Source organism: Protopterus annectens, chromosome 1.part1, assembly GCF_019279795.1.
Source record: "Protopterus annectens isolate FY-2018-M chromosome 1.part1, PAN1.0, whole genome shotgun sequence".
In the NCBI taxonomy this organism is placed as follows: domain Eukaryota; kingdom Metazoa; phylum Chordata; order Ceratodontiformes; family Protopteridae; genus Protopterus; species Protopterus annectens.
In genome coordinates, this window is record NC_056726.1 from 575,368,209 (window position 1) to 575,395,069 (window position 26,861).

The window sequence follows — 26,861 nt, forward strand, 5'->3', positions numbered from 1 at the left end:
AGAAAAATCAAAATACGTTCCTATAAAAAGAATAAGCTACATTGCATATGCATACAACTTTTGTTCTTTAATATTTTTTATTGTTTATCTTTCTCTTGATCCACTGTTTAACAACAGTAGTCAAGTTCTCAAAGAATTTTGATCAAATTAAGGAGTAGGACCTAAATTAGTGTTTCATGTGATTTTAATGTCAGATGCTTCAGTTTTTCAGGCCTATGTTATTAAATGGAAAGTGGACATTGTTAATATATTCCCAACAGGGAAAGATAAAATATTAAATGTTGTATGAATAAAGTCTACTGTTTACTTTGTTATTTGCTGACTGAACGTGACCTTCAAATAATTATTGGGAGGACAGAAGCTGACATGAATGGAAAACATATGCATTTATCTTGCAAGTACATTTGGCAGAGTTACGTATGCCTGATGTATGCACTGTAGACAGAGTTTTGGATGTATGAGTAACTGTGGACGCTAATGTCACTCATATAGCACTACAGATCTGTTTGCAATGTAACTAATTGCTTTTCCTGTTTCTTTTAATTCTCTTGAGTAAAAGTACAATCCAGTCTGCCCATCATCTGCAGGATCCTTAAATGTTTTTTTGAATGTATATGTAGCATCTATTGAGATGTCATAATACTAGTTCAGGCACTCTTTCTGGCCACATGGCACCATACTTTCTTTGATCCTATTATATGCATATTAAAATTATTACATACCTTGATATTTTTTGGCACTGGCTTGATGAACGCTTGGTGAGTAAAACTGTACATGTTAGAAATTAAGGCAGATCTGTAACCCTACATGTGTACTAACTGTCTTGGAATGTTGTTTTACTCCACCTGGTTAAATATGTGCATGCACACTTTCATAGATATATGCATTCATGCTTGAATGTTTTCACTTCATTCATACCAACAGGCTAGAGTCATGTGTATCTGAGCATTATTGCTTGACAGAGACTCACTACTTATACTTTTATGTTCCATCCATATAACAGCAATCTGCATCTACTCAGTGTACTGATTTGCATGCACTCTGAGATCACAGTCTCCTAAAGAGAGTAAGTTTTTTTTTTTGTTTTTTGTTTTTTTTTTATAATTAAAAATAATTTTGTTTTCTCTGGGGTGCAGCAACCTTAGAGAAGGAATATTAAAGTATGTAATGCAGGCAGCAGATGTATATTGGGGCTTGTTTGCTGTTTATTTGTAAAAAAAATACATTTATTTTATTTTAATTGTTAATCTAGGTAGAACTCTCATTCATATGGACCATTTTCAGGTTCATCTCAAGTATAAAGACTTTGCTAAAAGCAAATAGATTTTATCAGCAGAACCCATGACTATGAACAATGATTTGATACATTTGAGCACATGAGTTTTGATCATTTATTTATTTGAGCCATAAGTTTCATGCAGTTGCAGACTGACAATTAAAAACTGAGCTTCAAAGAAAAACACGAGATATTTGAGTCCAGTTTAAAAAAGGTTGGCTGCATTTTGGATGAATGTTCTGCTATAAATACTTTTGCATCTCTAGTCTCTTTGTAGCTTATAAAATGGCACAAAAGGATGTTGGATTGTTTGTGGTCGCATACTATTTAGAATTTAAGCTAGGACTTTGAAAAAGAGAATGGTAACAAGGCAGAAGAAGGCTTGGTGCTCCATTTATTCAAAAACATGTAGACACCTATGGTTTAAAGAACTGAATCATTAATTTTCATGGATAGAGCAGAGTAGATTTTTAGCAATAATGCACAACTTTGGATTTACCAATGGTTGGTGTGATTTAATCAGGAGAATGAAGCCCAAGTGAGCAAACTAGGCCGACCATGGGTAAATCCTGTGAAACCCACATCCACTCGCAGATTATTACTATTATAGACTGAAAGCATTTAAAATGTAATTGCTTATATTTTTAAATAATTTCATTGTATGATAGCACTTAAGTGTTCTGCATTCTCCTCTGTATAGTAACATATTGCACATATGTATGTGAGTTCTCGTATTTGTGCAATATAGCAGTGCAATGTGAGAGAAATGACAGGGAAAAAATATCTTTTTGTTGTTTTTTTTATCTCTTTTTTTGGAACTGTAATCTCTAGCTTTATTGACTGACACAAGTCTTTAGGAATTTACCAGAAAATCAAAAATGTTATGAGGAACAATGCAAAAATGTGAAGAAAATCAGGGATGTTTTACAAAACTGCGGACAGTAAAGGAGGATGGCTACTTGTAGTATGATTGACTATTTTGCTGGTAACCATTCCTCTCAAATGTGCAGAATTTTGCAGAATGTTCCAGATTTCCCATGTATTTCACTCCATCTCTCATAATATGGTTCAGGAATGGTGTTATCCCTCATATTGCAATAGAAGTCCAGTAGCTAACCAAAGCTTCGGTGGGCAGACCTCTTTCTATTCTTATATGCTCGATTTATAATGGGCATGCTGATTGGGCTATCCAATGAATATGCACATTTCTGAATAATAATGACACTTAATTATTTAATAAATGTGATCTACTTGTTGTGAAAGTTCCAAAAATAAAACAGAATTGAAAGCTTCTGAAGAAAAGTAGCAGGATCCCAAAGTGTTGCAAATTGGTTTGCCTTTCTTGCAGACAGCTTAAACACACATTCTAGCTGTATTAGCTGAAGGTATAAGGAATGCTTAGAAGTAGAAAGAATTGATAATAAAGTGGAGATGATGGTGGCAGTTTGTTTTTTAATATGACCAGCATTTTTCAGAAGACAAAAGTAATAATAAAAGTAATAGTCAGACAAAATTAGGTAAAGTTTTCAAACATACATAGTTCATTTATGGCAATATTTTCAGCTGAGTAATATATTCAAGATGAAATAAAAAAAGCTTTAATCTGAATGATAGCAATTTAATTAAAGGTATGATTTGAGACTCGCAGGCAAATAAACAAGTCTAAATATATATAATGCGATTGTGCAAGTTATCGAGGCATTTATATGCGCCACTGCTTCATCTGACTGACACTGCTTATTAATAATTATATATCAAAACATTTACTTCTCCAATGTGGGACTTTGCTCCCACACCTCAATCTCTGTGTAGGTAAATAGGTTCATAGGTGTATACTAGGCTTACAATCACTAAGATGCTTATAAGCCTAGCCATGCAACACAAATATGCCCCACACATTTGATTTATATAGGGGTTGATTTACTAATTGCCTCTGTCCATCAGAGACAAAGTAAACAGACCAGGGGTGAATTTCTGATTACCCATCCATTGATCTAAGTTATGCTTAAATATGGTTAGGGAGGAACTCTGCTTCACATGCATGAGGAGCCTGTCCCAGAGAATGTGAATTTTCTGAGAAACATATCTGTCTCTCCAACATGTCCTATTTATGTTGCAAGCATAAATTAGGTTGTTTAATCAAGTAATTCTGATGCTGTTTGTTTTGCAGATGTGTAAAAGGTTCATTAAACCAGGGTCTAGGAACGCCATGTACAACAGGCAAAGATCACCATTCAGAAGTCTTTGTGATACTAAGTAAAGAGACAGGTCTTTGAGGCAATTAGATTAGGACATTTTGTTTACTCTCTGTATTCTTTTTGTAAGGAATCTTTGTGGGCTTTCCAGTTGCTCCATGTGTTTGTTCGGGTACATAGTCAAGGGGACATTGTGCTCTTTAATGGGTCTGGCGAGGGCTGAGTTCAGTGGGACAATGACTTCTCTGAATCTAAATGCCATGCCTTTACTTATATGTTTAGCAATAGGATTGTCTCAATACCTTGGACACATGCTGGACAAATGCTAAGTTACTATCTACATTAGTTCCCAGATCCTTGAATAGTGAATACAATTTTAGGGGTGTTTTGTTGATGATGTAGTCATCTGGGATGGCCAACTTTCCAAAAGGTACTATAATGCATTTCTTGGTGCTGAGTTTTAAGCCATGGTTTTGGCACCAATTGTTTGTCTGTGTTAGACCATGCTGAAGGGTGTTCTCATCTTAGGAGGATTCAATGATTGCTCCTAGTTTGCAATTATCTTTGAACTTGGTTTTCTGGATGCCTTTGACATTGGCCTTGACATCCTAAAAGTAGATGCAAAAGAGGAGTGGGCCCAACACAGAGCCCTGAGGGAATCCACCAATGATTGGCTTCTTTGTGGAGATGGCCTCACTGATCCTACCTCTTGGGTCCTACTCCTGAGCCAGATAGCTATCCACTGTGTTATAAAGGGGTATATGCTTAGTTACATAAGCTTGTTGACATTCTGACTAAGATATTGTATCAAATGCTTTAGCCAGATCTAAGAAGGCCGAATGCACCATTTTTCTCTCATCCATTGCCTAAGTGACCTTTTCAAAGAAGACAACCAGGACAAAGAAAAACTGTGATGGATCCAGTGTCTGAAGAGTTTCTATGTCCTTGCTGATAATTTCCATGATAATTCTTTCCATGGCTTTGCAAATAAGACTAGTCAGACTAATAGGTCTGTAATTTCCAGTATCTGTTGAAGGTTCTCCCTTATGAAGGGGATTGACTGTCACAGTCCTCTATTCTCATAGCACAAAGCCTCCTTTAAAAGTTAGTTATAGTTAAATAGTTGCTCCAGGGGTCCTAATAAGTTATATTTTAGACAGTTCAGAAGGCATCTCAGGATGTTATCGGACCCATACAGGCAGTGTTCTTGGCGGTACTGAGTGCAGCCAGTACATGTTGTCTAGTTATAGCTGGAGAAGTTATGTTTGTGGGTATTTCCTGGGTGATGGTTGGGAGTGAAATGGGGGTAAATTTGGAACAGAATTTGTCAATTAGCAATTTTGCTATATCACCAGGCTTGGTGAATGTGGCACCACTAACCACCAACTCAGCACATTGACGTTTGCTGCTTTTGAGGTTTCTGACATACCTGAAGAAGGACTTATGGTGTCCTTGCACCAGGGAGGCTATCTTAACCTCAGAGTTGTCTTTGTTTGATGTAATTAGCCATCTTAGTTGCCTATTTGGTTTAATAAGAGGGTTTCTATCTTTATGGGAATTACCTTTCCTGCTTTTTGCCATAATAATTTTCCTTTTGTTGTATATCCTGTTTAATTTGGGATGCAACTATGGCTGTTGTTTCTGAGGCAAGTTCTGAGCTTACTTCTGGTAGGTACAGCAGCTTCCATGCAGCCATTGACATGATTGTACAGAGTTTCTGAAAAAACATTAGCATAGACTGTTGTCTTCTCAGGGTTTGGAGGAGCACTGAATTTTCTCAAACCATCACTTAATAAAAGATAGTTTGACTTGGAATAGTTCCTAACTGTTAATGGTTTTACTGGATTTGCAGGGTTGATTTTTTATTTCAAAGAAGAATCTTACACAGGAGTATGAGACATTCGGGGGGGGGGGGTTAATGTACTCCCATACTTGTCAGTATGAAGTACAGTATGTTAGAGCCTCTGGTGGGCATATTCACAGTTTGGTCAAGTGTGTTTTTTTATTTATGAAGTCCAGGAATCTCTGTGCCTGTAAATTTGAGGCTGTGTAGGATTCTCATTCTTTAGAGGGGTAATTAAAGTCTCCCATGCATAAGGTATTATGTTAGAAGGTAAGTGTCTACAGTAGGTCCAAGTATGCATTGTGAGCTTCTTGGGACATGGAAGGTGACCTATAGGTGGCTAGGATATGGTATGGGATTTTGGCTATGGTGATCTGCATGTGAAGGAACTCCAGCACATCATTCTGTTTGACCACCCTGCAGGTATGTTTGTATATCAAGACACCTCCACCTTTAGCCCTTGTCTGTGCAGCTACTGGTCCACTGAAACCTTACACTGCTGGGGTACTCTTTGCCAATTTAAACCATGTCTCGCTAACTGCACAGATGTCTAGATTCTTGAGTGTGACAAGGGCTTGGAAGGGAGAGCATTTTTTTTTTTTTATTTAGGCTCCTGGCATTAAGCAGTAATACCTTGAGGTTCAGTTGAGTTGATTTTGCTATGTCAGTAGATCAATTTAACATTGCCTAAAAAATCAGTTTTAGGTGGATAAAGTTTTAGCAAGTATTCAAAAGCCTACAAGGTACAGGAGCAGACCATCCTTAAAGCAATGCGGTTTATTAACCATGTTCTCCCAAAGTGAGAGATATTGGATCCCCTTAAAATGACACCAGAAAGATGGCCACTTGTTGAAATCAATCATTTTAGTATTTCAGGCCCCATTCAGAGTGACTGTATGTGTGATATTAGATGTTGTTTTTCCTAAGTGCCTTTGGGCTTGCTGAGGTGTAATGGGCAGTCTAGGCATTATTTGTTGTTAAGGCAGATTGCTTTTAAGTGCCTCAGCATGCATTAGCCTATGTGTGTATTATAGGTTCATAGGTTCATACTAGGCTATCTGCCCTGGGGCAATTATAAGCCTAGCCCGATTCTGTATGGCTTACGCCACCCCTTGATTTGAGTATACTGTGCCCTTTTTAAGGTTTAGTTTACTGTGCCTCTGTCTAATAGTGACACGGGAGTAATCCCTGGGACAAACCTACAATCCCCCATTCACTTATCGAGATTCTTCTTGAAGAGATTCAGTGAGGTGCTCTGCCTCACATGAACTGGAATTCTATTCCAGAGTGAAGGGAGCCTCTGGGTTATGAACCTGTCTCTCCAGCAAGTTCTATTTATTTCTGTGCTGAGGTTCAAGTCCCTTGAGCGTGTGGCTCTAAGGGATTTAGATTTACTGAGGTGGAGCATGTCCATTAATTCTGGATTTGACATAGCTTTGTATGTCAGGCATAGATCACCTCGAAGTAGGCGGTATGCAACTGGGTAGAGCTGGAGTTTTTTTAACCGAGCAGCATATGGCATCTGTTTGAGACCCTTGATCCTCTTGGTGAGATACCTTTGGGGTCTTTCTAATTGCTGCAGGTGTTGGCTAAGGTACATCCCAAAAGGGGTATTGTATTCTATGATGGGCCTGATGAGGGATGAATAAAGGGGCACGATTACCTCTCTTGATCTAGATGTGAAACCCTTCATGATGAGGTGGGCTATGTAGAAGGTCTTTCTAACCACTTTGGCAATGTGGTTTTCAAAGGAGAGATTGCTATCAACTTGGGTCCCCAGGTCCCTAATAACTTTCTCTGTACTTAATGGGTTTCCGCCTAAGTGGTAATTTGTGGGCACATTGTTTTTGCCAAAGGGTATGACTATACATTTTTTGGCATTTAGCTTTAAACCATGGTGCTGGCACCAGTTATCTGTCTCTGTGAGACCTTTTTGAAGGATGTTTGTGTCAGCTGGAGAGTTGATTATGGCGCCCAGTTTGCAGTCGTCTGTGAACTTGGTGAGCCATAGTCCTCCCACGTTTGCCTGCACCTCGGAAAAGTATATACCGAACAAGAGTGGTCCCAGTGGGTGTTGTGTGCATAGTTTTAAAATTTGTGCTCGAATGTGAGAGTTTAGCCTCCAGTGTCACTGTTTAAGTACTCTTCTTGCATACTGTGTGTTTATTTAAGGATTAAGGGGTTATTGGTAAACATGACACAAGTGCTACATTGTTCAAGATGCCCTTACCCACCAAGCTGGCTACAGAGAAGTTAGGACATTGCATATCCATGCTGTCCAGTCCTTTGATTGGTGAGCTACAATGGGATAGTGTATTGGGGTTAAAAGGCTATTAAGGGTGCTTTGCTGGTACAGACTAATAACAGTGGTTTACTAGGGTAGATTATGCAAACCAGTACTAAATTCTACAAACGTTAATGTCTACAAAGAACTTAATTTGACTAAAGGTATTGACACTCGATGCCCACTAGCTGCTGTAAGGTTGCCAATGAGTTAGGTGTTTGCACTATATTTATTGCTTTACATGGTACAGTTTTATGGACTATTCTATTGTTAAAATTTGTTTTCAATGTGTTTGCTGCTGTATAAGGCAGTTCTAACTGCTGCTGCACTGTGAGCACCTCTGTGAAAACACTCCAAATGTATAGCAACACAGAAACAAACAGAAACCTAACTAATGAGCCCTCTGGCATATAAAACAACTACACTATGAGCCCTTGTGTATGTTTCACAAATCAGACAGACCAGGAAAACATCTGCCACAAGATGAATAAACCCAGTGCCCCATAAGTGCAATGCTACCTCAAACCAATTAAACAACTAACTGGAAATCCCTTGATGAAGGCAGTTTCAAGACATTTATACAACAGTAACAGTGAGAGGAAAGAGCAATTTTTTTACAAAAATACAGTGAAATTCACAAATAAAAGAAGGGAACAGTAGTTATCACTAAAAATCATTAAAGAAAGTGTGATTTAGCAAACAAAGTATTTATTTTTTTTTCCTGGATTTTTCTAGATACAAGTGAAGCACTTCTAGAACACCTAGAGCTTTGTAAAAATGAAAAGGTGACAATATATAGTAAAGGAGGTTTATCATAGGCACCGGAACCATAGGGCAAAGGGGAGGGAGCACCCTCCCACTTTTACAGCTGCAAGACCTGTAACGCAGGCACACTAATGTGAATTTACATTTAAACACAAAAGTGTGATGTTCCTGCCTGATCACATCATTGCTGTCAGACTCAACACCGCTTAAGGCTGCTGATGCTGCACTTAGTTTCTGAAGGCTGCTGGTGGACTCAACACCTACGATAAGCTTAAGGCTGCTGCTGCTCCATTTAATTTTTGAAGGCTTCGTTCAGTTTATGAAGTGGGTGCGTGTGCTCAGTTTATGAAGGCTGCTGGTGCTCCATTCAGCTTATGAAGGGGGGGTGCTCTGTTCAGGCTGCTGGTGCTCCATTCAGTTTATGAAGGGGAGGTGTGATCAGTTTATGAAGACTGCTGGTGCTCCGTTCAGTTTATGAAGGGGGTGTGTGTTCAGTTTATGAAGTCTGCTGGTGCTCTGTTAAGTTTATGATGAAGGCTGCTGGTGCAATCACAGTACATCATCGCAAGGAGTTGAACCAGGCAGAAAGCTGATACCGCCAATTTGTGGGATAGCTAACATACTATACTTTATTACAAAAGTAATAATATCTCTTCCATACATAAATAAAAAACTACTGTCAAACAGTAAATCAGTTACAAAAGTAAGTGTAGGGTGTATCTTACAAGTCAATATGTAAAAACAAATGCAAGTGTACACAAAAAGTCACAATATGATAACTCTGAAATTCTCACAAAATTTTATTTCCATGCAGAACATTTCACATCTCTGAAATGCTTGGAAAATGTCATTGCAAAATATTTTGTATATTTTTTTAGCAATTTTTGCTTAAAATTATTCCTTATTCCTTAATGCTCTGGGAAAGGCAGTTGCCCATACTGCACAGTCATTACTAAAGTTCTTAATATTGTGTCAGGGAGAACCCATGCCTGTTCCTGCTGAATACCTCCACATTATTCTGCTACTGCTATGGCACCCATGTCTAAACTTAAAATATGTTTCCTTTAATTCAGATGTATAGTGATGTGTTACTTCAGCTTCAAAAGCCCCTGGTAGATCATGAGATGACTAATAAAGAACATTCTTCTTATTTTGTTTTTGTACTCTGCTTGTTGAAGAGAGCTTTTTTGTTGAGAAATTCTTTGTCTTAATCTCCTTAGAAAGCCCTCATGAATACGTATCTTTTTAGCTCGTTGAATGAAATGTGAACAGTACAGCAGCCCAGTATGATAGCAATACCTTTTTTGAATTTTACAGACATAGCTGTCCCCTCCTCATATGAGATTTACAGGTAAGGCCATCGATGGGGGCTACTTTTTGCCATTTAAACTGCATAGCATGGCATAACATTCTAATGCCACAAAGCACTACATGTTTCTTTACAGGCTATTATGTGTCTCTGCAAATCAGTAAGTCATCGATTTATTAAGTAAGACAGACATTTCAGTTAGTTCAAATTCCTGAATAACACATCTTTACTCAAACCATCACTCCTAGAATTTATTTCATATCAGCAAAAAACAGTAGCTCTGAGGAAACAGGTAACTATGGAAGGTTCTAGCCGGTAATTGTATTGTTCACTGAGTACATTGCAAGTAATGGACTATTTTGTCAAAAACCTTGTACTTGCCCCATTGAATGTGAAACCATTTAGCTTGATATATTAATTAAAGGGGATTCAGGGGGAAAGTTCCCAAGGCCATTTTTGTTTTTTTACTTTTTTTCTCTAACTCTTGCAGAAATGGTCTTGTGATAAACCAGGACTCAAAATATCACTTTGTTTGTAGATGAATCAATGAAATATAAAGTTGTTTCCTATCAGCAACCTCTTCATTAGTTAGAGATCCCTTTAATGTGGAATTATTTAGATGACTTACTTCTGCAGAGATATTTGTATATTTACTGATATTGGTGAATTGTAATGACAGAAGTTTGAGTGGCCTTTTATGACTGAAATTTTCTGAAATGGGTAGTTTTGCCATTACTGATTTATACATTTTGTTTCATTGCTTACTAGAAGACTGTTCAAAACTACAAATTTAAAACACATTGTAACAACTGGTACTGTATTATACAAGGAATATAATTTAATACAATCAGGAAGGTGAATTAAATGCATACAAGTATGCATGGCCCTAAAAATGTGTCTGAAAACAGCCCAAAGGAAAGTGTGAAAGGCTCCAAATCATGGGCAAATTTTAAGCTTTACTCTTGTTACCAAAGCAGTGGATGAAGGTAAAACAGTTCACACCACATTACCTTGACCTGGCCAATCCTTGTGACACAATCCCCTACTCAGGTGTAGTACAAAAGATGAATAATGTTGGAGCAAACACTTGCATCCCTAGCTAGATTGCCAACTTGCTCACAGGATGCAGGAGATCAAAATAGGGGAAGAGACCAATCACTAGTGAAGTCTTCCAGGGTTTGGTGCTGAGACTTTTTCTGTTTGGCATATACATCTCAAAAGGAAAATGAAATACCCAAGGGCTTTGGCCAGCTAAGTTTGGTATGACTGCAAACTAGGAGCAGTTATTAAATTCCTAAATGGCTTAGCCATCATGCAGGAAGGTCTGTCCCAAATAATAACTGGTGTCAAAGTCATGACAATGCCCTCTGAGAACTGACCCAAATGTTTGGCATTTGGGAACTTGTGTGTACAGTGACCTAACTTTTTACCAGCATGTGCCCAGAGTTATAAGAAAGCCTTTCTATATTGCACAGCTTATAAACAAATTGATTGTGACTATATCTAGAGATGTTGTTGTCCCCCTTTACAAAGCTTTCATTAGGTCAATCATTTTGTATAATGCCCAATTTGGCATGTATCTGTCCAGCCCCATGCAACAATTGAAATACCTTCAGAGATACCTTACTAAAAGGATACAAGTCCTAAACAATAGGCCTTGCATGGACTACCTCAAAGATTTATTACTATACTCAGTATCCTACAGAGTGCTTAGAGGTGACATGTTTGGCATACAAGGCATCCTCCAACCTAATACAGATGAACTACTAAACATCAGCAAGTCAAATGGCATCAGAAATACTCAGTCCAGTTATCTAAACTGAATGTTGTGGAGAGATGGATATATATCACAGAGGCTACCACTGTTCCAGAACAGACTATTCATAAAAATAAAACAAAGCTCATCCATCCACATTCAAATGCAACTTGGATCTAAGGATGGGTAATAGAAAATTTACTCCAGTGTTGCCCCTCGTGCCACTAATGGATAGAGGCAGTTCCTAAATGCTGCATCCCTTACATGGGTCCCTTCAAATTATCTATAGTATAATCACAAGTATTCTCACTAGGGCTAATATACAAGTATCAGCTATGAGATAGGTAAGACCAATTAGAAAATGTTAATTCAAGCAACAAAAGGGAATTGGCTAAGCTTAAAATGTCCTCCAAGTGAACCTATGTTGTGTTAGTATATAGTTAGAAAAAAATGGCTATTTTAGATCACTAAGTGCCCCTCTCACCCTTCACCCCCCCCCCAAGTCTTCAACAGCTTCCGGCACCTATGAGTTTTATTCAAGAGCAATACTCGTTTGTTGGGTGGGCACTCAGTATCATGGATCTATGGAAAACAACGGGTGGGAAAAGTACTTCAATATGACCCTATAATACTTAACTAACTCTATTTGAAGTAACTGTTCTCTACTGTTTTATGAGAGAGGCAAAATAATTTCTGACATAAAATTATTAATTTTCATTCCAACTACGTCACACAGTGAATCGTCCCAATATACACCAGTGATCACAGTCACCTAAGGTCAGAAAGACAATATCATCTGTAAATGATAAACATATATCCTTCACGTCCTTATTTTATATGCTGCAGACTTTGGCTATGCTTTGATATCCTGTCCATGAAAGTCCAAAACAGGAAACGAGACAGAATATACCATTGTTAGAGTCCTACATCCAGTGTAAATGTATTCACTTTAATGCCAAGAATGTAGATACAGCCATCACTCTGTACATACTAGCACTGAATTGCACATTGAAGTGGCTCCAGTAATCCATACTGTCATAGTGTCTCAAGAATGACAACAAACAGTGTGTGTGTGTGTGTGTGTGTCTCTCTCTCTCTATATATATATATATATATATATAGATAGATATATAGATATATAGATATTGATATATAGATAGATATAGATATATAGATATAGATACACACACACACACACACACACACACACACACACACACACACACACACACACACACACACCACAACAGCAATCTGTATTATATATTCTTTAGTTTCAGACTCCAGTTTGATCACCTTTTTCACATCTATGAAATAATCTTCACTATTTTTCTAAAACACAGGTTCTGATGTGAAATAAAATCATATTTGCAATATCCTGGTGTGTGCTTACACAGAAGACTGAAGGTATAATCCTGGTATAATTACAATTCATCCTCTGTTCCACCATTTACAAATGTGGACCACCACTGCAACACAACATTTAAAATGCATATTAAACTCAATGCCTTAGAAATATCCAGTACCTTCATTAGTTATGATGGGGTTTCACTGATTTCCACAACCCTGTCATTACATATTTATTTCATTTTTCACAGTGATCATATCTATGGAAATGGACTCAGTCCCTCTAGCTGCTTCCATTACTGCCTCCACAAAGGAGACTGTGTTCAACGGAACAGGGCTTCCTCAAAGTCCAAATTTTACTTTTCGCTAATGTTTCATTTTTGAGCCGTGTGTTTCTCCCCCCTTCATGATAACAGCATGAATAATGCACAACTTTCCATCTCTTATCAATGGATGGTTTGCTAGAACTTCTTTAGGAACATCCAAACATTGATTTTACATGGATTTACCCAACTCTTCCAATATCTAGACCTTTGCTTCAATAACTGCTGCCACTACTGCCTTTCTGATCTGTCACTATCCACCCTTAGCATCATTGTACAGAAATTTTTTTTCTTCAGCTTGAAGGCTTCTTTCACCTCTGATGTTCGCCAATGTGTCCTAAAGTTACTACCATAACAAGCACCACACACCTTTCAGTCACAGCTCATTGACACCAAGTCAACTATTGAGGTCATGGACACCACTCATAAAGATTATAATCTATGGTCTTATTTGATAAAACTCTTCAACAGGTGGAAATTTAACTCATCCAGCATAAAAGTATTATCTGGGCATTCAGAGGAACTTCACTATTTTTAAGAGGGTTCTGTGATGTCTTTCAGATATGTCCTGGCTCACCCAGTCCTTCACTAAAATGTGTCCATCTTAGAGTTCATCTTTGTTGACCCAAGTATCTATAACATATTGCCTCAGACATAATGACAGTTTTATAAAATATGTCATTGGTCTTTGACCTAAGATGTTGCAGTACCGAGTACAATATATTTTATGAGAGCTCTTGATTTCTAGAGAATTCTAGATTTAACTCCCCACCCATATTCTGATCAGAAAAAAGTTCTTCCCTATCCCAGTTTTCAAGTAGTCTCCATTATTCCCACATTAAGGATGAAGGCTAAGGCAGTACCCAATCAGGCACTGCTTCCATGGTCTCCAAGAAAGTGAAATACTCGAATCAGCTTGAAGACGCTAATGCACACAGAGTTTCCTTTCTGCAGCTCACCATGTCATTATAGAAGAGACTCTCATGTACTGACACATTTCCATAGCTAACAATATAATAATTCAATTATTTGGATACATACTGGTGACACCTATAATGAAAATTCCTTAGAATAATCTGTTCTACAAGGATGTGGAATGTTCAGCTGGTTTACATTTCTTTTACATACATGGTGCTTGTGCAAACTGTGCTGTACAGCAAGCTGAGTTACCTGCTCTCAGATTTCACTATAGCTATAATAAATAACGCAGTATATAGACTTCTTCATTTTGCTTAGTAACACTACTGAAATAGTGCACTCTAAATACATTGCTAATTTGAGTCATATGGTACCTTCTATAGGAGATCCATATTGAGGCATATTCTAGATTGCTTGGCATGATGTCAACACAAATACAGTCAGAAATGTGCTTAATGTTTAGAGTTTGCTATCTTATCACAAATAAATATTTTTCAAGGAAGGAAAATGATAGCCTGATTTTGTGCGATCATGGATAATGATGCACAATTGAATAAAACTGGACTTTGTACCAAAACTGCACATTGTTTTCCTTACAGTTCATTTAGTAAAGTATGTAACTCCATATATAATCTATTTAGTCAAAGTTACAAATAGAGATGCTAATATTTTCAATGAGTAAATGACACATATAAGTCCTTTTACTGAAAACTACATGATTAAATTAGACCCATAATGTTAAAACTGTCAACACTTCAACTGTGCTATTTAGCTCACTCTCTTTGATCATTTTTCAGTTGAGCATCTTTCTTTTTTACAACTCCAAAAGAATTTACAAACTGCATTGGGAAGGTAGTTTGAATGATAATTACCAGATGGAAAGGTTTGGTTGTAAAATGCAATAATAACTGGTGTCTCAATCTGTCATAAAATACAAATGCATATTTTAAAATGAATCTAGTGCAATATTTCTGAATTATATGTATTCAAAACTGCAGTATAGGTAAATTTCACAACACTGTTGACTCTTTCACAGTATCTGTGTTAATATGAACATTTTTGCTATAAAAATATATAGGTGTATATCACATTGTTGAATGCTCTAAATGTCAAACACTTCTTCATCGAACCCTATTTGTCAAAGTCTTCATCTGTCAAATGATCATTTCAATGAACATTTTCCCATGGCAATTAACCAGTGGTCCATTATAGTGAATATGCCTTTTTCCCCACTGTAGTACAATCTCAGATTTATTATATTTAGTTAGGGAGTGGGTGGGGGGGCAAAGCCCCCCCCCCACCAGGGTAGGTTTTAAAAATGCTGTTTTTGTTGCGGTCGGTAAGTTGGCCAACTTGTTACTTAGAGTAGGAAAAAGTTTCACTGAAACAATCGTTCAATGGATGAAGATTAAACAAATAGGGTTTGACAAAATTTAGACCATTTGACAATGTGATATAGACCCCAATATGTAAAATAAAAGCATTCAGATTTACCTTAAGATAGCAATGTTTCTAATTTTGCTTTGTACAGCATCTGTCTAGGGAGATGTCACTGTATTAAATACATTTAAGTTAATTTAGTGTAAAATTAATGTAAAATATAATAAACAGAGTAGGTTGTACACAACATGTCATCAGTACTCAGAAAAAGTGTGGCAAAGCTGTTATGTAAGCAAAGAACATTACTTGCTTATTCCAAGTCAGTGAGCAAAAACAATACAACATTATGTCAACAAACAAAGAACCATAGCAGAAATAAGTCAGTTATGAACAAACAAATCCATAGCACACCAGTAACCTATTCTATACAGCAAGAACTAGATCAAACAGCTAACAATTAAAACAGATTTAAACACGATTGTCCAAGATGCTAGATATACAACAAAACATTTTGCCACATTGCAACCAAAGTTTAGAAAAATCTACGTGTCCTTGGATACATCGCAGACCATGCACAGATTCCAGAGTATGCTAAGCTTAAATCCTGCCTCTGAGTAGAGTGACCAGTTGTGCTTATAGCTTTTGTTGTCCAGCCCTCCCACCAGATTCTTTTTTCCTTTGCTCTTTAAAGCAGATGACCTCAGATAGGAATCTTGAGATTCTCTGTACATGGCAAAGCATGCAAATTGTATGGCCTTAATCACTCGGTTTACAACTTTTATGCAATGTCATTCCTGCAAGTAAAGGGATAATGACTTTCCAAACCAGGAAATAAAACTGCAGGGGATAGGCTGTTAAGCAGGTTGGCTTCTTATCAAGTCCAGAGGGGTGTTTCACCTACAGCTGCTGAGAGAAAGCCTCCATAATTTAAGTAATTCTTAATGAAAAGGAGCCCTTCCCCTCTTCTGCCTAAAGATATAAAATATATTTGCTGCATTACATTTTAATACTCGTTCCCCTAAATAAAGCTTAGCATCAGTTTGGGCAACTTAACTAGCAAGTATATGAGGACAATATGGGCAGATATCTGAACATATAAAACAACTTATGTCAGAATATCATTTAGGTTGTATCTATTCTCATCTTAGGAGGGAAAAGCATTCTTGACCAATAATGTATCATTATATACAGTTCTGATGAAAGACTAGAAAGATAGTTTTTACATAGTAGAAACAGAAGCATGAACCTCTACCCATAGATATTTTGAGATCTTAGTACTCCTGTGATGGCCCTCCTCTGGGCCAATGATCATAGAGTCTCAATTCTCACCATGCACACTGGTAAGGGAAGTTCACTCGGAATGAAAATAGATACACACAGTATTTCCAGATGCAGCTCTCTGCATCAAGCACAATTTCACTTAAGAGCACACAGGGAATACACTCCCCCATCCTAGGCTGGGTTTCCCTCTTTTTCACCAGGCCACAATTAAGACCCCACACTGACCACAGCTGTAGAGCTGAGTCCTCAGCTGAGTGTTCCAAGCCAAGTCCTCCACCACCCTCTCTGTGAAACTAGTATTGTGTGTCCCCGCTCCAAGCAGCTGACACACACTCTTTGAGATGTTATTTTCACAGACACACACACACACACACACACACACACACACACACACACACACACACACACACACACACACACACCTGGGAAAGGCTGGCATAGATTTACAAACCATGCCCCCTCTGCCCAGACTATAAGGAAGATACTGCCACCAGAACACTCCAAAGCCACTACTGTGTGGCTCTTACAAGGGTACCCAATTATACTGAGTGAAATTAATAACAGTATAAATGAAAGTATTTTGACCAATGCAGCAAGGCTTTTAGGAGTGACCACAGTGTCACCAAATAAATATAAGTGCTCTCAAGGGGTAAAGTATTCTCTAAAAGACCTTCCACAATGAAACATTTAAATATATTTAATAATGCATAATAAAAGAACATGAAAATACTAAATATCTATTTACAATAAACACCAGAGTTTCAATCACAAGAAATATTAAAAATAACACCGATGGATAGAGTTACACAAATACAGAAAACATTATTTAACTAATTTCAGTACATTTTCTTGAGTGATCTAAAGGGTTACTATTCCCTTACTAGAGCAAGGAAAGATGAAGTGGGTGAGTGTTCATTTTTTGTCAGGTTTCAAAAACAGACTGCCCTGAGACTTCTCTCTCATCTAATATTAAAACATTACTTCAGTGCTGGATTACAGAATGGCATCACAGACAACTGGTCATCTGACATTGGTTCCCACACTACCCCCTTTACTAGAAACTGCACCAGAATCTAGCACATATGTGTCATAATACACACACATAGAGCTTTGCTAAGATGTGTTACAGCATCTGAAAACTATAAAACCATTTAAAAATCCTCCACCCTTGCTCACCCCTAAGGACAATGCAGTAGGATTCCTAGTCCTAGTTTTCATAGACATTGTGCCTCTGGCTTCAATCAGAACTCTAAGATACAATATTTATGGCCTAAACCAGGTAATTTAATTTCAAATTGTTTTTCAAAGTTAGCTAGACTGAGATTAACCTCTTCTCTTCCACTATACTCTGTTACAATATATTCATTTCAACAGTTATCATACAATCTGACATACAGGTGTATTTCTTTTGTGTCAAGTAGGACCCACTGTTGTTACTTTTTTTAACACATGCAACTTTGCAAATTCATTTTCAGTGCAAGCACCTGCACAAATCAGTTTGATATACAAATAACATATAATTATTTACAAAACCCCAGCTAGCTATGCTGGCATATGTTGCACATCCACTGCCATACTTCCTCTGGTATAACTGGCACTACCTCATATCATCACAACTACAATGCAAGGAGAAAGAACACCTACTCTTTAATAATCTAGCAACTCCAGTGGATGGAATCATGTACTTTCTCAAATTTAGCAGTATGGCAACAGCCAGCAATGCATTTCTGTGCTCATTTTGCAGAATTGAGATCAAAGCTTAGGTGTCATCCACACTGGATCTTACTTTGAGAAGTCCAAATTGTGTATCATATATCAGATGGGGAAGAAATGGTTACAGGCCACTTATTAAGGATCTTTGCATACAACTGGAATTTATATGAATAAGCAAGGTAAGACTACATTAATTTTTTACTTTGTTATGGGGAACACAGTCATTTTAGATTCCTGAAGTGAATTTGGAGGTAGTATCATTAAATATTTGGTTAAATAATGGATATAATTGTGTCTGCAATCATGTGCTTAATAGCTTATATACATTAGATATGCCATCCAGGTCCAGTGCTTTCCCAGCTGGAATAGAGATTATATCATACCAAACCTAATCTATTGTCATAAGAATAAGGCATTTATGTGCTGCAGGCTGAAGTATCTTTATTCTAGAGAGAAGTCTACCAAGGAAAAAGGCCATGCATCAATACCAAGGGACAGGATAGGGGAAACTCTGCACAGTATTTTAAATAATATTGCCAAGCACCTCAGCAATTTCAAGAGGTGATATCAATAATGTTTTTCATGCTCTGATAGCATGTATGCCTGCTATCTACATTGATTAAGTTTAAATGCTAGTATCTTATCTGATTTGCTTCTCTGCACTCAAGCCTGCAGTGTGTGTCTTTTTAGGTGTAGCTCTACCCCTGTTCTCAGTAATTGCGATAACTTTATTTTTGAATAGCTTATATTTATTTACTGTATCCCTGCATTTAATTTTACATTTCTTGCATGCATTCTCTGTTACCCTCAGTTTAGCATTCAACTCATGCTAGGTATAAAGCCTTATCCTATGTGCATATTGCCATAAGCTCCAATAAAAATATTCCCACCAAGTGAAGATAAGAACACTAACAGAAGTGTTCCAAGTAATGTATTTCTAAACATCGGGAACAATATATTGTGTTACATTGTTATCCTTCAATACTAATGGATCCATCCACCATCTATTAGACTACAGAGTGAAAAGAGAATTAAAGTGTTACTCTAGAAAATTTTTCTGGTGATCTGATACCGAACAAGGTACTGGCTCTACGTCCTTCATAGGTGAAAGCAAATTAGAAGAGACAAGCCAATAATCAATCCTGTTTCCAGTCCCACCAGCCCACAAAGATATAAAGGTATATTTTTATAGGTTCATAGGTTCATAGCAGGTTACTAGGCTAGCGGCGTTAGAGCCTTTATAAGCCTAGCCATGTTAATCTCAAGTATCCCATTTGTTCTTTATGGGTAGTTTGCAGAATGAATTAATGAAGAGAGTGGGTTTGTGATCAACACATAGATAGATGCAACACATAGATCCCTACAGTGAGTGACTGTTGTCCCACTTGCCTTGCCTCCTTCCATTAATCTGCCTACTTCATACAGTCCCAGTGACTGCATTCCCTAAACCAACATTTTCTGAACTTTAAGGCATTTTTCCACGTTACAGATATTTCTATCCAATACAGAAGCCAACACAAAAGTGAATTTCCCCAATAATATAGGCATCTAGTTCCTATTTAAAAGTCTCCCAACTGCTGAAACAATGCAGAGAAGAAATTAGGAGAATTCATGTTGGGGTCATGAATGCTGCAAACTAATAAAGGTTCTTTACTTTCTTATTTGTTATTTTTAGTTACTGGACAAATAAAATACCTGGTTGTAGGGATGAAACATACCTTTTGAATGCATTCGCCTCACCTTAGAGTTCAAACTTGTCACGTTTATGTTTAGAGTTCACAAGTCAGTTGTTAAAGTAAATTCACTCAACAACACAATGTAATAGTAATAATAATAATAATAATAATAATAATAGTTATGATAACAAATATAATAAAAGTTCCCATTGGATGAACTACCCCAAACCAATAAAATGACCAAAAGAACAAAATTAATGGTGAGTGGTTAACTCACACATACATAAATACTACACAGACAAAAAGAATAGAGATGCCTCTAAAGCTTGTAAAAACACAATAGAAGCATGTTCACACTATCCAACTAGTGCACTTCTATAATGAGGAAAAACCCACAAGCCAATAGTTACTTATTAGCAGGTCTTCTCACTCGGTTAACAACAGACAACCATCCACAGTACATATCCTCATGTATTATCCTCTTTTCCCTATGATCTTTGCTTAGAAAGTGCATGCCTGTCCATTTTAGTTGTGTTCCTGTGAAAACTGTATCTGTTCCCTTAGATTGCTTGTGAGATGGATGAGAGTCTGTAGCAAAACACCCAGCTTGAAAAGAATCCTCAGAACAGGATAAAGACTTGCCTTCTTCTGAGCATTCCAAGGGAGGGAATTATTTCCAGTCTCAATTGAAAAAGCTGCTGGTTCATTGTTTTCCTTGATGCAGGGTTGCTGCCTGTGAGAAGTTTTTCTGGGCAGTCAGGAAACAAGGGTACCTGTTAGGAAATCTAGGCTTGGTGAGTTCTTGTCAAGTATCTTGAGTCATTCGCAGAGCCAGCTCATTTCAGAAGTATATTTTTCTGAACTTTTTATAGTTTTAGTGAGATTTCCTATTTGTATTTTAATTTTGATGACAGAATAGTGTATCGTTGGTTTTAACGGGCATGCTGGAAGGTGTGAAATGTGACCATTAGCAATCAATTAGACAGATTAAAATAATCTCCTTCATGTTGCGTTTCTGCTGCAATATACAAAGCCTGGAAAGTTAGAGTAGTCTTTTTATAAAAGTAAAATAATAGATCAGTCACCCAGTGATACATTTTGTTCTCTCTGACAAAATTATGTCTGTTGTTTTTTTCTTCTTCTTCAGTATCAGTGATGCTGCAGATATGAACAAAAACTGAATTCAGAAAACTATAAATATATACATTATATACAAATTCCTGCAAATATATACATTACAGGAAACATAATACAAATGTTATTCATTATGCTCCATGTCCTCATTTCTAAATATGCTTTTTTAGATCCTTTTACTAATCTCCCATAGTAGCTTCATGAAAAAATACTACGTCAATACAATAATATCATTCTAAACTGTATTTCAACATGTGCAGAATATTAATATATGTATTTGTCCATCTGATGCATTTATTTTATTTTATTTTATTTATTTGCAGTTGGTTTACCAGGATAGTCCATTGGGCCAAAATGAACCCGTTTTCAATGGAGTCCTGGGGAGAAAAGCTCCAATAACAAACAAACTAACTAGGTACATACAATAGATTACTAATGATAATTATAAAAATGTAAAAAGATACAAGCATATCATTACAAAATTCAGGAAACATTTCAAACAATACAGTCTAGTGATGATAATTTGAGGTGATTTAGGCTGTGAAAAGTAATATTGCATAAAGATCCAGAGTAGTTATTATGTAAGGAGCATAATCTTTACAAGGTACAGTCAAATACAGTCTTTGCAGATACCATGGGAAAAAGTTGTGAGTTATGGGGAATTATTAAGGAAAAATTGCTGGAGTAACATGAGAGTGAAAGGAAGGTGGAAATTTCCATTATTAGTTATGAGGGGTGGGAGCAAGATCATTCCCACTGGGAAATTAGATGTATGTGATGAGATTTTTTGAACATATAATGGTTAGAGGTGGTGTGAATGGATGGTGGTAGTGAGTTCCAAAGGCGTGCTAGGTTATAGGATAGTAAGTTTTTGCCTGGGGGACGAGTTGGTTTGTGCACTTCTAATAGGTTTTGATTGTTTGACCTTAAAATTCTATCAGGTAGGTGCATCTTAAAGGCAGAAGTCAGGGAGGGACAAAGAGAGTGGTTGAAAATGAGCTTATGGGCAAGAGTTAGCTGAGTATAGCTGAGGTGATTGTGTAGTTCTAGCCAATTAAGTTTTTGGAGAGAGGAACAGTGGTGGGTGGAGGACCTGTGGCTGTTAGCGAACTTAGCGATTTTGTTGTAGCAAGAGGAAAGTTGTTTTTTTAGAGAGGACTGGAGATTAGTTAGGAGTGGTGCTCCGTAGAGGAGGGAGGGGATAAGAAATGAAGAAGAGAGAGTGATTTTAGAGGTGCTTGTAAGGCACTGATTTTGTCGGTAGAGCATACCTAGTTTTTGATGGGTTTTTTAGATATTTAGTTGTAGATGGGAGTGGAAATTAAGCTGGTTGTCAATTTGGACACCAAGTAACTTGGTTTCTGACACCAGTTCCAGAAATGAGTTATTTTGACTTGTAATCAAGAATGTGTTTATATCGAAAGGAGTAACTTTAGAGGGGGTAAATACCATTAGTTTAGTTTTGGAAGCATTGAGTGCTAGGTGATTTATTTTCATCCATTGCTCAGTGATTGAAAAAGCTTCTTGTGTAAGCTTTAGGAGCATAGGGGTAGATGTGGCAGAGCAGATAATGGTAGAATCATCTGCATATTGGATGATATTTGAGAATGGAATAGATTTGCGGAAATTATTTATAAATATATTGAAAAGAAGGGGACCTAGTATGGAGCCTTGGGGAACTCCGGTGGGGGTACTAAGAAAAGAGGAGGTTGCCTTTTTCCATTTTACAGCTTGGTATCTATTAGATAAGTAGCTGGAGAACCAGTTCAAAGAGGAGGGAGATAGGTTAAGTTTTGAGAGTTTAGTTAAGAGCAGGCTGTGTGAGATAGTGTCAAAGGCCTTAGAGAGGTCAAGTAGTAGGGTAGAAACAATTTGGCCAGAGTCACGTGCTTTATTTACAGTTTCAAGATAGGAGAGGAGGGCTGTCATGGTGCTATGATTTGGCCTAAATCCATGTTGTGTAGGAGTTAGGTTACTATTTATTCTAGATATCTGCTGGCATGATTACTGATGAATTAAGGGTGCCTCAAATTTAAAATGTAATGACTGCACTAACATGCACAGCCTCACACAGACATATAATAGCACCACCTGATGGTCCGAATGGAGAGATGATATGGAGTCTGAAGGGAGAAATAAGTGAGCAAGCCAAGGAATGTAGTATTGCTGAAACTGAATTCATCCTCAAGTCTTGGTGAGTACCTTCACAAGGTGGACCCTGTTTTTCACAAAATCTCACCAAGACAATGCTGATATATAGGCTGTATTTTATATAACATATATCATGGACAGAAGTAGGTTAAAAATAAAAAAAGATAGCTGTGTGCACAAAACCTAGGGTAAAAAAAGTACCAAATCCAGGAGTTACACTGGTGCTAGGACTGGAAAAAATGACAGTGTAGAATCCACAAAACATGGAAACATTCCTACAATGGGGCTAGGCCAGGCCCAGGGGAAGAATGTATCCCCTGTTGTACATGGAAGGAATAGTCTACAAAAATCACAAAAACTGATAGGCCAAAAAAGAGCCATAAAGATGATAGAGTGGACTATTGAGGATAAGAAAGAAATTGTGTATTGTTGCTATTATCCATGAAGCCCAGAATTTCCAGACAGAAAAATATACAAAAAGATTAGGAGAGAAATTAGAGGAAAGAAAAATACTTCCCAAGAAGAACTGTCAGAAGCTTCAAATAAAATTGGTGTTTATTAATGCAACAGATTTATAAAAAATCATATATAGATCAACTGTTTGGAAAAAGAAACAACTGAGGAAGGGCAAACATATAAAGAACAAAATCTTAAGACTCTTGAAGGGTATAAAAAATAAATATGGATATGAGGGAGAAAGAGAAATCTGATATGGTACAATATTTATGCAAAGTAGAAAGCCAAATTAATTAATACAAAAAGACAACCCCTAAGATATTCAAAGAGAAATACAGACAAAGGCATCCCCATATTGAACATTTCACAATACAAAATATAAGATCACTAAGAGGGAATGTAGAACAAAAGATTAGTAAAGTAGAAGTTAAAAAAGAAGTTGAAGTTATAAAATACCTGCAAAGTGAAGGATTTAGTGCAAAAAGTCTAACACAGGTTATATCACAGCATGATGGAACAACAAGTCCCCCAAGTAAGGAGAAACAGGAGGAGCAGTAGAAATCTGAAGAATAAATATGGACATGGGAAAGAAAAAGCGATTTAATGTAGTGCAATAGTTATACAAAGGAGAAAGCAAAACTTAATACAGAAAGAGCAGTACTATAGATATTTGAAGACAAATACAGGCAAAGGTACCTGGACATTGAAAAATTTACAATACAAAAAAAAAAAAGAGGAAAACTAGAAAAGACTATTAGTAATGGAGAATTAAAGAAATAGAAACTGAGGTTATGGATCACCTGCTAAGTGAAGGATTAAGTATAGAAATCTAACTCTGATAACATCAATCAGAAGAGAGCAGTGGACCCCAAATTAGGGAGAAACCAGTGGAGCAGGAAACATCTGATTAGTTGACATTTGAAGATATCTTGTAGCCTTCCATAAGAAACCAGTACAGATGTTCAGTTGAAGTCGCACAGCTAGGGAAGGTACAGGGAACTGTGGTAACTCTAACACAGTTAATGTCATGCAGTGATAGGCCCGTGAGTTCCCATATGAAAGAGCAACAGATGACACAGAATGAAACTGAAGAGAAAGTGGCACAGGAAGATGTTCTGGAACTCTCCATAGAATGCCCACAGGAAATGGAGAACAAAGAATGTACCCTCAGTTTAGAATAAAATAATGTAAGAGAAGAACTAGATACATTTTATAGAACTATCTATGAGGATCCTGTGGAACATAACAAAGATGCTAAATGAATAGAAGAAGTAAATCGAAGAAGTAAAAGAAAGAATAAAAAGTTCAAATGTACAGTATATGAAATGGGATGAAGTAATGGCCAGGGAGATTGAAACAAAGTTAAGAAAAGCTGATAATTGGAAAACCCCAGGCCCAGATGCAGTACCTAACTTCTGGCTAAAAGTATTAACATCTTTACATGAAGATTTAGCCAGGAGTATGAACTATTTATATGTGCACCCAAATAGACACCAGACTGGTTAACAACAGGAAAAACATTAAACCTGCTTGAGTAAACCTGCAAGCTATCCTGAAGACTCAGTGGCTCTGTCCTTGTGCTAACCCTGACTGAAACTTTTATTTCCCTCCAGCTTATACCCTTCTCCCCTCCCCAATCTTTTCCCTCCAATTCTAGTTACTTCTCTTTTGCTTTCCTCTTAGTAATACAATTTAAATTAAGGACTTTACTTTTTCTACCCCATACCCTTTTTGTTTCTTATATACCTGCTTATTTATATTTAGTTTAAATTTTAGCATAATGAGTACAGTCTTCATTTTTATAACTATATTTCCTTTTTTGTTTATTTGACTTAGTTATACATTTTTTAAATGGTGTTTTTGTTTTTGCTTGGAGCTTTTCTCCCCGGGCCTCTACTGAAAATGGACATATATCCAGCTAGACTAGCCCGGTCAACAAATGTAAAATAAATAAAATAAAATAAATAATATACCAATAACTTGCCTTCCAACGATGTATAAACTATACACTGGAATTGATGCCAACAGAGTTTATAGTCATTTATCAGAAAACTCAATCATGGCACTAGAACAAAAGGATAGCAAAAGAAAGTCATATGGAACAAAGGATCATTTATTGTTAAATAAAGTCATAATGGAGAATTGTAAAAATGGAAAGAATCTAAGTATGGCATGGCTAGACTACAAAAAAGCATCTGACAGTATCCCACATTCATAGATAAAAGAGTGCTTAAAAATGTATAAGATACATCCAGCACTGATAGATTGCATTACAGTGAGCATGAAATAGTGGCAAACTACTTTTTAGTTAAGCCATGATAAAGGGCAATTTATTATTCCAGGGATAAAAATTCAAAGGAGGATATTCCAGGGTAACTCTCTGTTACTACTGTCTGTTGTCTTTCCCTTAACCCATTAAATTGTCTACTTAACAGAGGTCATGGCTACAATTTGGCTCACAGAAAAGAGCAAAGTGTAAAGACGTCTTATCTTCTTTTTGTAAATTATTTAAAACGGTATAGTTCATCAGATGAGGAAATGAAAGCGCAACTGCAAGTGGTCAAAACCTTTTCAGATGATATAAGAATGTTATTCAGTCTTGATAAATGTGCAAAAGCAATCTTTAAAGCAGGAAAGCTGCAGCACCAAGAAAACATCAGTTTGGGATAGAAATGTTGAAAGAACTTGAGTGAAAGGGAGTGTATAAATATTTGGGAATTGATAAAGGATAAACAATAAAATATGAACAGATGTGAATAAAACTTAGTAAGGAATATTTTAGAAGACTAAAATTAATAATAAAATTGGCATTGACATTCAGGAACAAAGTCCAAGCTGTAAACAAATTTGCTCTTCCTGTCCTAATTTACAGTTTTGGAGTGATTGACTGGCCTCAAAAGGTGTTGGATAGGTTGGACAGGAAAACAAGAAGGATGCTTCATGCTCATCAAGTAACTTATAAAAATCAGTCTATACCAAGACTATGTATTCCCTGTTCTGGAGGAGTTATGGGCCTCCTCAAAATTTATTACATGTATAGATCTGCAGTCATAG